The 18851-nt window shown below is 44.4% G+C and overlaps 1 pseudogene; it reads right to left on the bottom strand.

The window, feature by feature from the left end:
• Positions 1–6877: 6877 nt before the first annotated feature.
• Positions 6878–16704, bottom strand: LOC128377282 (cilia- and flagella-associated protein 251-like; annotated as a pseudogene).
• Positions 16705–18851: the final 2147 nt, after the last annotated feature.

The following is an 18851-nucleotide window of genomic DNA, read 5'->3' as shown; positions in this document are numbered from 1 at the left end:
ATGTACAGTTTGTTTTCTCATTTATCTCTTTATGAGTTTAACTTCCAGGTGACTGAGGATCAGCAGGTAGAGCAGGTCGTAGGTTTAATCCCAGTCTACTCCAGTCTGCCTGTCACTAAGCCTTCAGGCCAGATGCTGAACGCCAGCTTGCTGTTGAAGGTGCCATCAGTGTGTCAGAGTGAGTTAGATCATCTGTCATCATGTGTGAATGAAGCGTGTCATGTGAAGCACTGAGTGGTTCAAAGACTAAAGCAGTGCTATAGAAATACAATCCATTTACTGCAGGATTTATGACATCAACTAGTTTGGAGCCAATCATGGTCCAGTGTGTAACATCTGCAGCCCAGCAGGGAAACTTTATAACTGAGATTCTGTATTTTAATGAGTATAATGGGAGAAGGAGGAGATAATGTTTTAGGGATGTTTATAAAGATAATGCTCTTTTTTATGGGAAAGAAATGTTCGGCACACAACATTTAAAGCAGTCTTTTGATATGTCTTAAAATGTGTGTGGAGGGGATCTTAAAGTAAACCACGTGCACCCTGGAAGCTCTGAAGGCACATTTGAAAATCATAAATAATGTAAAATACATGTGATTTGTAGTTAACGAGGTAAAACGTTTTAAAAAAGAAAAAAAAGTCTGAATCTCGCACAGAAACACCCACTATCACCACCATGGTGAAACCCAACTGTCTTTACTGTGGTGTCTGTACCACACACACACACACACACACACACACAGACACACACACACACACACACACACACACACACACACACACACACACTTCAGTCACCAAGCACAATCCAGTGTCCCTTTCTCTTTTTGTTGTTTTTAATGGTCCAAGTCATGAAATGTGAGCCTCTGTTCTTTGGCTGCTTCAAAGCTCGTTGGCCGAGCAGAGCGAACGTGATCGTTAGGATCACCAACGCCGGCCGCCTCCACAGCGCTGCCCTAATCCCGTCTGAGAAACACGAGTCTGCCTTTATGTTGAACACACGGGGAAACACGTTGGCACCGGCTTCACGTCAACTGACATATTTCAGGTTTTTGGTAGTTGTTGGATTTTGGTGGTGCGGGCCTCTGTGGAGCGAGGCGCTGCTCACACTGCCAGCGGGTTTGGGGTTCAATGCCCGCTGTGACCGACTCCACTAATACTGTGAACAGATGTGGAGCTGTAAGGTTTCAACCCCGAGAGAATCGATTCAAAGTTCAACTGCTCTCTGGTTGTTATGGCTTTTGTAATTTAAGAACTGAGTGTTTTCACAAATTGCTCTGTAAGGGGTGTGGTTGGAGTGTGTGTGTGTGTGTGTGTGTGTGTGTGTGTGTGTGTGTGAGCAGTATGACTCAGCTCATGCACAGACAGTTGTGGGAACTGCAGGAGTGTGGAGACAGCGAGGAGAGGAGGACTGACGTCAGCTCCCTGAGGCTGAACACAGAGAGGAGTAAATGAAACAACAGCGGTTCCTCGCGTCATGATTCCTGACATGTTTTATTGTTCCTCTCGTGTTCTCTTAGCGTCGTCTGTCCACTGTCTTTTCTCTAAAAAGTCGAACATCTTGACTCAATTTCTCACAGTCAAATCTGCAAACTAAGAAAAGAAACAGAAGCCAGCTCACAGCAGTTTGTTGCAGAGAGGATGAAGTTAAAGCTCCTCCTCTGAGAAACTGTTTACTTCTTGTTTCTTCTTCCTGGTCAAACTTAGATCATGTCATTATAAGATACTTTTTGGGGCCTAATCTTGTGCGGCTGCTTGCGTTTAAAGAACATTTAACATTGGACAGCTTCTTTTGTTACATGAAGAAAAGCCTTTTGCCAGTGAACATGTTTATTACATGTATAATGGTGCAGAAATGTTTGGTCTAATAACATTTGGAAAGTCTAAAAAGCTGCAAGATTAAATTATTTTTTCCACATTTAAGTAAACAAAGAGCCAACGGGAAGTCTCACAACGAGCTGGAGACCATCTCTACTGAGCATGCTCAGTGGGCCAAAAACACAGACAAGGTTTGGCTTCACGTGCCACTGAGTGACTTTCATAGGAATGAATGGCTGCCCTCATTAAATGCAGAAATACATTCACACCATGTCACTGTGACTGTTGGCTGGAGGAAAAGCACCAAGCAAATGTGTTGCAGTCCAGAGTATCTGTGTTATCATCCAGAAAAGGTTTAGAAACAAGGGAAGTAATATAACACCAGTGTACTCAGGCAAGCATTTAGAGTTCACAACCTTAAATACCAAACTTCTTCACCAAACAGATGAATGGACAAATCACTGAGGAGAGCAGCAAAGGACAAGGACTGCTGGAGCTCAAACATAGAAACAAACAAGACAAACGTAGATCCACCTCTGTGCCTCATGTACCAGACAGGACTGGAAGCTATTATGTTTAGTACATTGCATGAAATTAATAAGTAGCTACAAGGAGACAAAAAAATCCCCTGCTCAGTCCCAGAGACGCTAAACGAGAGGTTTGTCTCAGTGAGTTAACAGTTCACAAAGCTGCACAGCTGATTTTTACATTACTTCTACTAGAGTTCACACATCAGTTCACATGAACAGCTGAGTGAACTCATGGTTGGTGCACACATTTAGCATTGTCTCACTTTTCTGCATTAACCATCACATCTAACTACAAATTACATCACATTGTGTTCGTTGTTAACTTCATTTCATCAGAACGTCCTCTGAATAAATGGCTCTAAAGTATTTGAAGTGGTTTCATGCCAGCAGACACACCTGGTTGAATACATTGTGACTCAGAGTTTGCAGGAACTCATCTGCAAAGTCAGGGGGATATCGTTTGATGTCACTGTTCATTAACACCCTGTTCCACCCACATTCCTCTAGGCACTGTTCCTTCACACACACACACACACACACACACACACACACACACACACACATACCTACAACTGCTGTGAAAAGTGCTGAGTTGACATTTTCCCAGTCTCCTACCTGCTGCTGCAAGTTTCTGGGTGGGAGTCTTTGTATCACTGCATCAAACATACGTATCACACACAGAGTACAGAAACATCACGCTCCAGTTAGAATCTACACAAAAACTTAACTCAAGTGGAACAGGAGCCTGAAAGAAGAGACTAACAGTGTGGGAAAGTTTAGTTGGGCTGGTTGGTTGAATTTATCAGTTGAGTTGTGTTGACTGGTTGGTTGGTTGGTGGGATGGTGGGTTGGGTGGTTGGTTAGTTGGTTGGTGGGTGGGTTGGTTGGTTGGTTAGTGGGTGGGTTGGTAGGTGGGTTGATTGGTTGGTTAGTTGGTTGGTTGGTTGGTTGGATGGTGGGTTGATTGGTTGGTTAGTGGGTGGGTTGGTTGGTTGGTGGGTTGGGTGGTTGGTTAGTTGGTTGGGTGGTGGGTTGGTTGGATGGTTGGATGTTTGGTTGGTGGGTTGGCTGGTTGGTTGGTTGGTTGGTGGGTTGGTGGGATGGTGGGTTGGTTAGATGGTTGGTTGGTTGGTTGGTTGGTTGGATGGTTGGATGTTTGGTTGGTGGGTTGGGTGGTTGGTTAGTTGGTTGGTGGGTGGGTTGGTAGGTGGGTTGATTGGTGGGTTGGTTGGTTGGTGGGATGGTGGGTTGGTTAGTTGGTTGGTGGGTGGGTTGGTAGGTGGGTTGGTTGGTTGGTGGGATGGTGGGTTGGGTGGTTGGTTAGTTGGTTGGTGGGATGGTTGGTTGGTGGGTTGGTTCGTGGGATGGTTGGTTGGTGGGTTGGTTGGTTGGTGGGATGATGGGTTGGTTGGTGTTTTGGTGGGATGGTGGGTCGGTTCGTTGGTTGTTGGGTTAGTTGGTTGGTTGGTTGGTTGGGTAACTCTACATATATAGTGTCTATATTTTCCCAGGTAATCCATCCTCTTACATTTTGCCTGTTTTTGAGAACACTGAGTCTTTGTGAGCATCAGTAGAATCTATTAAAGTCAACAGGATCGAACAGGATTGAACAGGATGGTAACATCTGTCTATAGACCATTACAGACCTGCACCCCTTCACATTAATCTGATGACTATTTAACATGTTGGTCTCATGTCTGAATAAGGACCCTGATGACTGTTACATAAATGTCACGACTGCTTTCTTATGAAGTAGGACCAGAACAGTTTCTGTATCACTCTAAACAGAATGATGTTTATATTATAATCTATAAAACATGCAGCAGAATTCATCTTCTAATAACTTTAAGCGATGACGTTGACAGTCGGTGTGTCAGTGGATTCCCTCAGGCTCAGTTTTAAAATCAGTTTTAAACTCAGTCATTGATGCCTGAGAATGAACATGCTTTATCTCAGCTCTCTCCTTCTTATGTTCCATCTGCCAAATATCACATGAGCATTGTCTCTTTCCATAAATGTCCTGTCATGTCTGATTGAATATAAATATAATGTCTGAATGACCTCTGACCTTTCCTTTAAAACACTCTAGTCCTGTCCAACAGTTTTTGGTCTCATTATTTTGTGTTTAGTCTTCAGCACTAATCAAAGCTCTATTTGTGCTGTCTCTATTGATATCTACACTCACTTCATTTCTTGCAGCAAAGACTTGAGTTTCTCCTTTGAGAATTAATTAAATTCCTAATCATGTAAAATCATGCATCGGCACAGGCCAACAGTTTAATTCCAGCAGATGCGAAGCCAAATCATCTTGTCCAATCTCTAAATCGAAGCCCAGAGCAGAGACTGTTATACATACCATAAATTCTCTATAAATCCCAGAGTGTGTGTTTAAGTGTATGTGTGTCTTGCAATAGTGTTCAGTGTGTGTAATGACTACCACATGCTGCTGTACGTCGACCTGAGTGTTTGTTTCCAGTCTGACTCATAACATAATGGCTGAATTTTGAAGCCTGTGCATCTCCAAAGCCGCATGATGAAGAACAAAACAATTAAAACTCTGCCAGCTGAAATGACTCATTGTTAAACTGTCTGCTGCTGCTGCTGGTGATTTGGTGGCATTTCTGAATCGACTAGGACTTGAATCGGCTCGGTCCGGTTTGGGTGGTCTGTTTCTTCTTCTAACAAAGATGCGAATCTGCCGCTCTGAGCTCAGCCTGGCTCACTGTTCCCCAAATGGAGCAGTAGGTAGCGTTGACAGGAAAAGTACTGCTTAGGATGCAGTTTCTCTGCTTTGGTTTTGGGGTAAACATCTGCGGTGTTGCTCACCAGCCTCAGGGATCCTAAACCTGGAAGAAAGCCATGTGGGAGAACACGCAGCAGCCCGCCAAACCACAGTATGCACAATATACCACCGTCCTCCCAGCAGAAATATAAATGAGTTTGACACCAGCAGCATTAGCAGCGTTTTGGCGGAACGAACTGGGGTTTTATGAATTAGTTGTGGCTAAAAAAGGGAAGCGAAATGGTTACGGTGAAGTCGGGATCAAAGTCAGAATATGGAAATTAGCAGTACAAGCTAAACACGGGGTCAGGCAGTTAGCAGGGTGGTCTGGTGGTTTGCAAGATGCCTCAAAACCAAAAAAGGTCAGCAGGTCAGCTCTGCACAATCTTTCCATCATCTACATGTCTGCTGAAGAACCGGAGCGACCAAACGCTTCAAATATGGATCAACTCCTCCAACTTTTCCGCTCCAAGCACCAACGGACATGTCCAAGGCCACGGGGTCGAATCCCAGTGAAACTAAACCGTCCGTCAGCTGCCACAGTATGCTCTCACAGTTCGACTAAGGGAGACGTTGGATCCGTGCCTGCTCACTTATTATTGTGTAACATTTATTAATATAACACAGATATGGGAAGATGGATTCATGCTGTGTGTCCTAGCGAGGTAGGAAAAGGTCAGGTGGAAGGAAAGGAAGAAGTGGAGAGCTGGTCTGTCTGGTGTGTCCTCCTGACTGAAACAAAGGCCTCCTCCTCTTGCTCCTCTTCTTCCTCCTCCTCCTCCTCCTCCTCCTCTTCTTTCTCCTCCTCCTCCTCTCCTATCCTCCTCCTCCTCCTCCTCTTCTTCCTCCTCCTCCTCTTCTTCTTCCTCCTCTTCCTCCTCTCCCTCCTCCTCTTCTTCCTCCTCTTCCTCCTCCTCCTCTTCCTCCTCCTTCTCCTCTTCTTCCTCCTCTCCCTCCTCTTCTTCCTCCTCTCCCTCCTCTTCTTCCTCCTCTTCCTCCTCCTCCTCCTTCTCTTCCTCCTCCTTCTCCTCCTGTCCTCTCCCTCCTCCTCTTCTTCCTCCTCTTTCTCTTCTTCCTCCTCTTCCTCTTCTTCCTCCTCCTCGTCCTCCTCCTTCTCCACCTCTTCCTCCTCTTCCTCCTCCTCCTCTTCTTCCTCCTCCTTCTCTCCTCCTCCTCCTCTTCCTCCTCTCCTCCTCTCCTCCTCCTCCTCCTCTTCTTCCTCCTCTTCCTCCTCTTCCTCCTCCTTCTCCTCCTGTCCTCTCCCTCCTCCTCTTCTTCCTCCTCTTCCTCCTCTTCCTCCACCTCCTCCTCTTCCTCCTCCTCCTCTTCTTCTTCCTCTTCCTCCTCCTCCTCTTCTTCCTTCTCTTCCTCCTCCTCCTCCTCTTCCTCCTCCTCCTCCACGTCATCCTCCTCCTCCTCTTCTTCTTCCTCTTCCTCCTCCTCCTCTTCTTCCTTCTCTTCCTCCTCCTCCTCCTCTTCCTCCTCCTCCTCCAAGTCATCCTCCTCCTCTTCTTCCTCCTCTTTCTCTTCCTCCTCCTTTTCTCTGTCCTCCACCTCCTCCTCTTCTTCCTCCTCCTCCTTCTCTCCTCCTCCTCCTCTTCTTCCTCCTCTTTCTCTTCCTCCTCCTTTTCTCTGTCCTCCACCTCCTCCTCTTCTTCCTCCTCCTCCTTCTCTCCTCCTCCTCCTCTTCTTCCTCCTCCTCTTCCTCCTCCACCTCTTCCTCCTCCTCCTCCTCTTCCTCCTCCTCCTCTTCTTCCTCCTCTTCCTCCTCCTTTTCCTCCTCCTCCTCCTCCTCCCCTCCTTCTCTTCCTCCTCCTCTCCCTCCTCTTCCTCCTCCTCCTCTTCTTCCTCCTCTTCCTCCTCCTCCTCCCCCTCCTTCTCTTCCTCCTCCTCTCCCTCCTCTTCCTCCTCTTCCTCCTCCCTCTCCTCTTCTTCCTCCTCTCCCTCCTCTTCTTCCTCCTTCTCTCCTCCTCCTCCTCTTCTTCCACTTCCTCCTCATCCTCCACCTCCTCCTCTCCCTCATCCTCCTCTTTTTCCTCCTCTCCTCTCCCTCCTCCTCCTCCTCTTCTTCTTCCTCCTCCTCTTCTTCCTCCTCCTCTCCCTCCTCCTCCTCTCCCTCCTCCTCCCCATACTCCTCTTCCTCCTCCTTTTCCTCCTCCTCCTCTTCTTCCTCCTCTCCCTCCTCCTCTTCCTCTTCATCCTCCAGTTCTTCCTCTTCATCCTCCAGTTCTTGCTCTTCCTCCACCTCCTCCTCTCCCTCCTCCTCCTCCTCTTCTTCCTCCTCTCCTCGTCCTCTTCCTCCTCTTCTTCTCCTCCTCCTCCTCCTCTCCCTCCACCTCCACCCTCCTCCTCTTCCTCCTCCTCCACCTCATCCTCCTCCTACACCTCCTCCTCCTCCTCCTCTTCTTCCTCCTCTTCTTCCTCTTCTCCCTCCTCCTCCTCCTCCTCTCCCTCCTCCTCTTCCTCTTCATCCTCTTCCTCCTCCTCCTCCACCTCCTCCTCTTCCTCCGCCTCCTTTTCCTCCTCCTCTTCTTCTTCCTCCTCCTGCTCATACACCTCATACACCTCCTCCTCCTCTCCCTCCTCCTCCTCCTCCTCCTCCTCTTTTTCCTCTTCTTCCTCCACCTCATCCACCTCCTCTTCCTCTTCCTCCTCCTCCTCCTCCTCCTTCCTTCTCCTCTTCCTCCTCCTTCTTCTCCTCCTGTCCTCTCCCTCCACCTCTTCTTCCTCCTCTTCCTCCTCCTCTCCCTCCTCTTCCTCCTCCTCCTCCTCCTCTTCTTCCTCCTCTTCCTCTTCTTCCTCCACGTCATCCACCTCCTCTTCCTCCTCCTCTTCCTCTCCTCTCCCTCCTCCTCCTCATCTTCTTCCACCTCCTCTTCCTCCTCCTCTTCCTCTCCTCTCCCTCCTCCTCCTCATCTTCCTCTTCATCCTCCTCTTCTTCCTCCTCCTCCTCTTCCTCTCCTCCACCTCCTCTTCCGCCACCTCGTCTTCCTCCACCTTTCTCTCTCCTCCTCCTTCTCTTCCTCCTCCACCACCTCCTCCTCCTTCTCCACTACCACCTCCTCCTCCACCTCCTCTTCCTCCACCTCCACCACCTCTTCTTCCTCCTCCTCCTCCACCTCCTCCTCCTCTTCTTCCACCTCATCCTCCCCCTCTCCCTCCTCCTCCTCCTCTTCTTCCTCCTCTTTCTCCTCTTCCTCTTCCTCCTCCTCCTCTTCCTCTTCTTCTTCCTCCTCCTCCTCCTCCTCTCCCTCCTCCTCCTCTTCTTCCTCCTCTCCTCGTCCTCTTCCTCCTCCTCTTCTTCTTCCTCCTCATCCACCTCCTCTTCCTCCTCCTCTTCCTCTCCTCTCCCTCCTCCTCCTCATCTTCCTCTTCATCCTCCTCTCCCTCCTCTTCCTCCTCCTCCTCCTCTTCCTCCTCCTCTCCCTCCTCCTCCTCATCTTCCTCTTCATCCTCCTCTTCTTCCTCCTCCTCCTCCAGACCAGCCGATCAATATCAAATTAGAGGACCTGGCAGTGGCGCTCTGATCTATACGGCTTGCTTACTCTCCCAGCGATGTGGGACCAATTACTGCTGCTGATCTGAAGTGCGTCCGGGTTTTTCTCGGGGGCTGAAAGGTCGGTTAATAAACTCTTGGACAGTTTCGTCGGCCTCTACATTATCCAGCCATGTCTTCTAAATCTCTCATTTGTTCACATTTTCTTCCCAGAACTTAACGGATAAAGCTGCACAGAGACAGATTCTTTCTTATTTATGTTTCAAACATTCAGTGTTATGAGACGAGGACTGAAAAGATATAAATTCAGGACACTTTTACAGTTAGTCTGTAGTTTTTATTGAACTCATGTAATCTGATGACTTAATATGCTGCTGCATGTTAGTATAACGGGGGAATAAAAGTAATTTCTAGGAGACCGCCGCAGAATTTGGGCCGTTTTGGAAACATGATAGAGAGAGTTTAAGAACCACTGACCAGGACTCATACTGCTTATATTTATTACAGCTGCTAAAAGTCACATTTTGGACTAAAGTAAAAGATTTAAAGCAAATTTAAGAATAAAAAACGATATTATTTAACCCTCCTGTTGTGTTCGAGTCAAGGAAGGAAGGGAGGAAGAAGGAAGGAAAGGAGTGAGGGAGGGAGGGAGGGAGGAAGGAGGGAAGGAAGGGGGGTAAAGGAAAGAAGGAAGGAAGGGAGTAAAGGAAAGAAGGAAGGGAGTAAGGAAAGAAGGCAGGGAGGAACGACAGAAGGAAGAAAGGGGGGGATGGAGGAAGGAAGGAAGGAAGGAAGGGAGGAAAGGAAATAAGGAAGGGAGGAAGGAAGGACGGAGGAAAGAAGTAAGTAAGGAAGGAAGGTAGGAGGGAGGGAGGAAAGAAGGAAAGAAGAAAGGGAGGAAAGAGAGGAAGGTAGGGGGGAGGAAGTACAGAAGGAAGGAAGAAAGGATGGAGGAAGGAAAGAAGGAAGGGAGGAAAGAGAGAAGAAGGAGACAGGAACCAGATGGATGGAAGGAAGGAAGGAAGGAAGGAACAGTCAAAACAGACGGGTCAATTTGACCCGGGAGGACGACAGGAGGGTTAAACTAGTTTTGAGTGTAAATTCTGTTAAATGTCAGACGGCTGCAGTGACTAAATGTCTTTGATCAGCATCATTAACAATAGTCATTTTAATTATATATTATTTAATAAGATGTTGCACCAATTCTTCTATTTTCATTTATATTCATCAGACAAACAATTTTGATTATCAATGACTTTGATTGATGACTCTGATCATCTTCATTAACAGCACAACTTAACTTCCATTAGAACCCATTTACTGTCATCTTTATTTATATATTCATATTATATTAATTACAATTTATTTTATAATTCCCTGTGTCTTCTTGCATCCGACCAGCAGTCCAAAAACCCAAATATATTCAGTTTATTATCAAACACAATAAACAGGAGTATTCAATGGTGGACAGGAGCATTTGAGAAGCTGAAACCAGAAAGATTTTTGGCATTTATACATTAAAAAATGATATAAATCAATTATCAAAATTAATTTTCTTATCTAGTCACTTAGCTATTGCTGCTCTATATTTATACATTTTAAATATATTACCTTGTCATTTATTTGACATGTTAATTAATCCCAGAGATTTAGAGATTTAACAGAAATGAAATTAACTCTTAAATAAATCCTAACCTAACCCCTTAACCCTAACCCGTTGCGGAATAACAAACCTCTGAATAAACTGTAAGCAGCAGTGAGTCAAAGGCTGTGTTCATATTACATGATGGACTGACTCAAATCTGATTTCTTTCTTTTTTCCCCTCTAAGTGACTCAGATCTGATTTTTTAATCAAAGTTTGAACAAACCAAATTACATGTTTTCATATCAGATCTGGAGCGCTTGCATGTGTTCATAGATCTGATTCATATCTGATCTCTGACTGTGACGACCAAGGGCGCATTAACATCACTGGAGGCCCCTAGGCTACAGAACTTTATCCGTCAGATAGTTGAACCTCAGATTTAGGAGGAGCAGTGTGGTTTTCATCTGGGTCGTGGAACTGTGGACCAGCTCTATACCCTCTGCAGGATCATTGAGGGTGCATGGGAGTTTGCCCAACCAGTCCACATGTGTTTTGTGGACTTGGAGAAGGCATTTGACCGTGTCCCTCGGGGAGTCCTGTTGGGGGTTCTCCGGGAGTACGGGGTATCGGACCCCCTGACAGGCCATCCGTTCCCTGTATGACCGGTGTCAGAGCTTGGTCCGCATTGCCGGTAATAAGTCGGACTTGTTTCCAGTGAGGGTTGGACTCCGCCAGGGCTGCCCTTTGTTTTTATGGACAGGATTTCTAGGCGCAGCCAGGGCGTGGAGGGGGTCTGGTTTGGTGACCTCAGGATTGGGTCACTGCTTTTTGCGGATGATGTGGTTCTGTTGGCTTCATCAGACCGTGACCTCCAACTCTCACTGGATCGGTTCGCAGCCGAGTGTGAAGCGGCCGGGATGAGAATCAGCACCTCCAAATCTGAGTCCATCGTCCTCAACCGGAAAAGGGTGGAGTGCACTCTCTGGGTCGGGGATAAGATCCTGCCCCAAGTGGAGGAGTTCAAGTACCTCGGGGTCTTGTTCACGAGTGAGTGAAGGATGGAGCGTGAGATCGACAGGCGGATCTGTGCGGCGTCTGCAGTAATGCGGACTCTGCACAGATCCGTCGTGGTGAAGAGAGAGCTGATCCGAAAGGCAAAGCTCTTGATTTACCAGTCGATCTTCGTTCCTACCCTCACCTCTGGTCATGAGCTTTGGGTAGTGACCGAAAGAACAAGATCGCGGGTACAAGCCTCCGTAGGGTGGCTGGGCTCTCCCTTAAAGATAGGGTGAGAAGCTCGGTCATCCGGAGGGAGCTTGGAGTAGACCCGCAGCTCCTCCGTGTCGAGTGGAGCCAGATGCGGTGGCTCGGGCATCAAAAGTTAGGCCAACAAATGAAGTCTGTCAATAACAACCTGGGATAAAGGAAAGTCGATGTGTCCTTGTTTTAGACATTGAACTCTTTATAAAGTGGATGAACAGAGCAGCTAAATACTTTGGGCCTTATTGATAACACACTTACTGAAACCTCCACCACCTTATTGCCCACTTTAACCAGCTTTGCCAGCCTGTTGGACAGGCCACAAAGTAATAAGAACAGATTCAATAAAACCTTAAACAAATTATTTTCTTAAAAAAGAACAAGCACTGCTGGAGCCCTTGAAGAGAGCATCAGAGTTCGATTAAAACCAGTGCTTCATTTGTAAATCATAAGGTGCCGGAACGCAAAGTACATCTGACAGCTCAGGGATGACGAGACGGGCACGAAAACGTGCTGAAAACAACATGAAAATGCCCACTTGCCACGCTGTGGGACTTACAAGTCTCAATTTCAAATAATATCCATGGTATAAATGTTACAATAATTTACTATTATTTTAGGCTATACTCCGCACAGCACAGGCAAATGCCCACATCGCCACAGGCGGGACTTACAGTATACAGTCAGCAATTAATTTCTCAACAGGTCTAACGTGTAAAAAAAAAGGGTTAGGTGCCAGCCTCCTGCCGCGGCTTGTCTAGCTGTCGGTGAACCCGGCTAGCTGTTGCGGCGCTAGCCTCCTGCTGCAGCCGGTTTTGACCATCAAGATGACCGCTACAGCTGCCCTCGTCGCCGCTTGTGGAGGCTTTTCTGACTTGTTTTGAAGTGTCATGCAACTCTTCCTTCTTTTTGAAAAAGACAGTAAATTTAACTGTCTTTTTGACATGGTAACCATTTTTCCTCTTTCGTTATTATTACTATTATTAGTGATACTGTTATTATTATATAACAGGTCGAGGCAGATGGTCGCCTAGCTAAAGTCCAGTTCTGCTCGCGGTTTCTGACCATTAAAGTTTTTCCTTGCGGTTTTCCCCAAGTGCTGCTAGGAGAATGTTAAATTAAAGAGTATAGAGACCTGCTGTATGCTTATGTTCAAATTGACGTTATATTGAACTGAATATCAAGTGATATCTGACACATTTACAGTCTTTTTAGCATCAGATTCCCTCTTAGTGTTTCCTGTTGAGCTGTGGTGGAAGTATAGTAACAAAAAGACTTTGCTACTAAAAACACTGTAACGTTGAAACATAGAAGATGAAGATTTGACTCATTTGGACGCTGAAGCTTCATATTAACTTCAGATCAACTTTTAAATCCATGTTTCCACAGAAGGAGGACTGTGGATTTAGTCCTCCACCACTTCCATTGTAAACATTATGAAGGGATCTTCTAATGGTCAGTATGAGCAGGAGGAATCATTACAGACAGATGAAAAGGTTTCACTGTTCATTTGGGCTCCTGACTGTTGGTCTAAGACAGACTTGTAAAATTAAGTCTAAATTAAGTCTAATTCTTAGAAATCTGTTCTATTTTCTCTTCTCTTCCCTAAAATATCCAAACTAGATTATCTGTCATCAGAGTGTCTCTAATTTTGTGAAGAGAATTAGATCAGTTGATGCTTGAATGACTTTTTGTTTTCCTTGATGTGGTCTTAAACCATAAAAGGCCTTTTTCCACTCTGATAAGAATAAATTCTGCAGGAAAACTGAAGCAAGATCATTCTTAGCATCATAAAAGTAAACCTTTTAACCAAAACAAACTCTCATTGGTCAAAGCTGGTTTTACTGTTGACTTAATTGTTAATGTTTTGACATTAAATCAAAAATAGTAGGCTCTTACCCTGAATAGAGTGTTGCTGGTTTCTCAGAGAGAGAAAAACCCGGTGATTCTTCGTCCTGGGAAAAGGCCCGGGAGCTGTGGCTGTCCACTTCCCATCATCCTCCACCCAAAACCTAAAAAACAAAACACTGATCCAGCTGAGGCTCAGTTATTCTGCTGGGAGGTAAAACAATCAGAGGAAAGAGCAGGAAAGGAATTTAAAAAAGAAAGAAAAAAAAAAAAGGGCAGAAAAACCATCCAACCAGAGCCGATAAAAATCTAAACAGCTCAAACAAACCCAATGAAAGGGAAAAAGAATTCAAACAAAGTCGAGAAAAAGCGGAGCCAATAAAAAACCACAACAAGAGAGAGAAGCAGGATTATAGAAATGATTTTCTGTTAAAAAGAAAAATCTTCCAGCTGATGGAGAGGACAGAGACTTCATCTTCCTCTTCCTCCCCCCTCAGGACAGCAGACCACAGCCAAGGAACCAGGTTAAGCTGAAACTTCAACCACCATGACTCAATGAAACCAATGTGAAGGCTGCAGTTCCTTCTAATGGCCACTAGATGCTGCTCCCAAAAAACATCTGCACTATCCAAATTCTTTCATTTCTCGGAAAAAAAGTCACATTTTGGTCTCGGTGGCCAATGCCAAGGCTGGAATAAGCTAGTTTACTTGATTGACAGGCGTCTCAGCCTATCATGGTCAGCTGAGGTACTTCGCCCAAATTAGCATTTTTTTGGCTCCAGCAGCCGAGCATCAAAGCGTCGAGTGGTTTCAGTGTGTTGTTTTTAGTTTATGATCTATTTCAACTTGTTGTGTAAAATGTCTTTGAGTGTCTTGAAATGCGCTCTATAAATAAATGTATGATTATCTTCATTATGAAAGGATTTGTTTGGCGATTTTCTTTTTTTTTTCTTTCTTATTGTCAACAAATCTCAAACCAACAGAGTCTTTGTACTGATGTTCTTTGAGAAATTTGCAATGTAGCACAAAGTCAAGAGGTTGTGATATGTGGCACAACAGTGAAGCTGTAATCAGAACCACGTTTCTGCACATGCTCAGTGGCGTCGGCCTTACAGGACTACTCTCCAGAGACTGAAAATTATGATTATGGTATTAGTCTTTGGAGCCGTTTCTAAACAAACTAATGTGACCAAACCCTGCATTATGAAGGAACATGTCACCCAGTGCAGCGGTGTGACTCGCTGATGTGTTTAAATCGTTTTTGGACAACAACAGAGAAATAAGATATATCAGGATTTGATATACACACAATAATTGTTAGTAGATCAGTTCATTCTTGGTTTGACTCCAAGCAAGAGATCTGTTGATCCTTTAAATCATAACAACATCTGGCTCATCGTAAAGTGTTTGTTTTGATCCTTCATTTGGAAGACTGTTTGTGTCCTGATTAATCTAATTTAGACAGGATGGACATCTCAAGGGGAAGGTGGGGAAAGAAACATTCTTTTGTGCTCTTCTGTAACTGAACTCATGTTTGGGAAAATGAGAGATCTCTAATAGACACGAACATTAAAGGGGCAGTGTGTAGAATTTAGTGGCATCTAGCAGAACAGACATGGCACAAATGGAATATAATATTCATAAGTATCTTTTAATTAGTGTATAATCATCTTAATATATGAATTGTTGTATTTTCGGTATCTTAGAGTAGACTGAGCTTTTATTACTACAGATGGAGCCGCTACTCTTCAGTGGAGCCGACCATCTGCCTGAACCGAGCACAGTGAACAGTCTGTCTAAACACTCAGTCAGCAAAAAAATCCATAAAAAGTTCTGGTCCCAACTTGAAGTGATTAGCAGTATCTTAATGTCTTTGACCTCTGACCTCCTGCAGCCCTGCAGCAGAGAGAGATATCAGCACTGTGGTGATTGATGTTGGTGGAAACCAGCACAGGGTTCTTTATCTAAATCCAACAGGACCAGAGAGCAAGCAGGCGGAGAACAGCCGGGAGCGGTGGGACAGGTTCTGTGAAATCTGAGCTTGATGTTTCTCATGTAGTCTGAAAACACCCGGAGAGGATGATGAGATCTGCAAGTTAAAAGGATCAATTCACACAAACTAACAAACTACAAAAACATGTTCTCTCTTGCCTCCAGTGGTTTCTGTCCATTGAGGTAGTTTTGGTTTTAATAGTGCATGTTTGGAGATAAGTTATTTCTGCCTATACTCAGAAATACTAAATAAGCCCAACTGTCATCGTCTCTGTCTCTCTATATTATACATAAAACACAGTTTTCATTGGAACTGCTTACTATAGATGAATCCAAGTTGTAGGTAGAAGTAGATAACCTGTGTAATAAGTGTAGAAAAGAAAAAGGTTTGAAAAGTATTAAACTTGTTAAACCTATTCTTATAAGGTACAAACTAAATGTTTAAACTTCAGCTGCTCCAACAACAAACTGACATCACAGCCTCTGCTGTCAGAACTCATTTTTGAGATTTGTATGAAATTATTCATTTCATCTTATTACAGACACCAGAAGCGATTCTAGCTTGTATGTTGCCCTGGACAGACCCCTGCACTCTTTCCCAATATAGAAAACCTTTCCTGAAGGTCTGAGGTTGCAGCATCAACAATGACTGTCTCCTGCTTCTTCAGGGCATCACTCAGAGGCTCATCAAATGATTTGTATGAAAAGTGGACCTCAGCCTTTTGTTGTAGAATAATCTCCTCGCGAATGTCCTGGGCTGACAGTTGTGCAGCCTTAAAGCCTGTAGTTGCTGAGACTTCTCTGTCTTTTGGAGAAGACTAACTGCAATATCTACATGCATATCGGGAGACTGTATCAGCTTGTACACATGCTGGATCTGGCTCAAGATATCATACAACATCACTGTACAGGCGCTGAAGAGGTATGAACCTGCCTCCACTGACTGGGCCTCAACCTTTATCACAGTGTCTTTGGTTTGATCTCTCACCTCAAACAGTGCCTCTCTCACTTTACTCCCCCACCTTGTTTCAGTCCACATCGTCAAAGTGATGTCTACATGTTTTCCCAGGATAGCTCATCATGTGTTGAGGCTGAGAACGAGGTGTACTGCTTGTGTAAGTAACCTTTCTCTGGCGCTATACAAATAAAGATTGATTGATTGATTGATTGATTGATTGATTGTGGCATCAACAGAACTTTTGGCAGCATCGGCCTCAACCAACCAATGTTTGCACCACATGGCACAAATACAGCACTTGGATTCATTTCCAGGATTCTGGCTTGGACACCTTTGTTTTTGCTTCTCGTGTTGGCCTTTAGCTCCTCCAATCTTTTTAGAATCAGGGATGCCAAATGTTGGCCCGTGGACTCCTGTGCCTCCAGGAAACCCATTAAATGTTCCTTTCTGTGGGCTGACATCTGGAGTGCAATCTAGGATATCTAGCTTAACTGAAATGACCTTCCTGCTCAACAAATGAATGAGTTTTTTCTGTATTTGGTGGCCAACGTAGCTGCTATGACTCAAGGTCTATTTTTGGACATGTTTTGGACATGATTAAATCAACCTCTTTAAGGAGATTTCCATTAGACGGAGAGTCCGGTGTATCAGTTTGTCCCCTTAGCGCCACATATCTCATGGTCAGAGACTGTACAATGACAGTAAGACATGTCAGCACCTCTCTCCATCTTATCCTCTCAGCTTCCACAAGTGCCATCTCCTGCTTATCAATAGTTTCCCCTTTCTTTATCCTCATTGCCACTACTTTCCAAATAGTTTGCAGGACAAGCAGAAGAGGCTGTTTTTCCTTTCAGAATACACCGACCAACTTCTAGGCATTTCTTCACCAAGGTTGTCCTGAAATACTGGTGCTGGCAGCTTCTTCCATCACTCTCATTCATGTGGAAAACAAAGTTAGGTGGTTCCTCACTTGGTCCTCTGCAAACCAGCTGTGTTTGTTCATCCTCAGCAGCAGAATTTGGTGGAGACGCTGCTTCAAGTATTTCTAATAGAAAGCACGACACCAGCATTAGTTCACAACTGTATATAATCAGCATTGTTAACTACAATATGGAAACTTAAAAGTAAAAAAAGGTAGATTATGTATTTTCTTTATGTTATGCAGGGTCTTCATCTTCATCATCAGGCTCAGAGAACATCTGTAAAGACATCTATGTGGCTGAGGAGGTGGATGAGTTGGCATCCTAAATACACTTCTTAATTAATTACATACATGTCATTATTCATATCATATATATCTTATCAAACTTGTAGAATAGGTTCCAAATAAAGCATACAACCTCCCGAAATATCCTAAAATATTAGCATAATATAGGTCTACTAAGATTAATCAATTGTCAAAATAGTTGATTCATTTTCTGTTGGTCAATGAATCACTGGAGCTTAATGTAGACAAAATAAGTGTTTGTTACATTCATTATTTAGCTGATTAGAGCTGAAAAACCTTACATACCTGAAGGAAAGGGCGCTGTCCTCGCTAAACTTGGATAACAGAAGGCACTTTGTCACTATCAAAGCTGAAAAAGAGAGTTGATGCTGAAGATTATCAATTCAAAGCGACTGTGTAGGACTGGTTCTTTGTGATATTTGTGTAAAGTAATCAAACATATTGGCGTATTATCCTGAATGTAAACAGACAGAATAACAGGAAGACTTGTAGCCTAAAGAAATCCAATTAAACACCACAAACTGCATCGTTAAATATGATCACAGAGCTGAATCAGCTTCTCTCTGACTTTAACTCTCTCAGAGGGAAACTTGCTGCAGGGTTCTTCTATCGGATCTCATTACATTCATTCATTGGTCCAGAGCAACATGAGCCGAAAAGGAAAAACATGAAATAAATCACACATGTTGCCAATACTAACACATGGAGATTAGCATTAGCTGGTGGTTAGCACATGTCTGCAGGCGCGAGGATGATCAATGTCTTTAATTATCTGTCTGGACACCTGAAAATGAGAATAAGTAATTACATTCAGATTCAGCGAAAACCAGCCGGCACAATCAGCAGAGTGATTATGGAGCCGGGTTTATTAATTGATTTGGAGATTAAATCAAATAAAGTAAAGTTTGTGCAACTTTTAATTGCTTTTATTGTGAAGTCGGTCTGTTTCTGCGAAAAGTCGACCCGCTTCGGTTCAGACTGAAATATCTCAACAACTATTGGATAGATTGAGATGAAATATTATACAGACTTTGGTGGTTTCCAGATGATGAAATCTTTCCAGTAGTGCCACCATGAGGTTTACATGATTTTAGTTCAATATCTCAACAACTATTAGATTTATTAAGATAAAAAACCTCTTTCCACAGGCTGAACTGGGATCATGTTCGTGTTGGTCCTCTGAGTTTTCATACAGTGGCCCCAGACTGGGACCCTCAGGTTGGGAACCAGTGCTTTAACCCACAGTCAGCCCTTTGAGGACTAACAGAAATGACCTCACTATGATGCTTTAAACTAAAATTCATCCTCAGTGTGCTGATATGAACTCCAACCAAACTGCTTCTCTTGATGTTC

This window comes from Scomber japonicus, chromosome 2 (genome assembly GCF_027409825.1).
Source record: "Scomber japonicus isolate fScoJap1 chromosome 2, fScoJap1.pri, whole genome shotgun sequence".
Classification (NCBI taxonomy): domain Eukaryota; kingdom Metazoa; phylum Chordata; class Actinopteri; order Scombriformes; family Scombridae; genus Scomber; species Scomber japonicus.
This window is presented reverse-complemented; position numbering and strand designations above follow the sequence as displayed.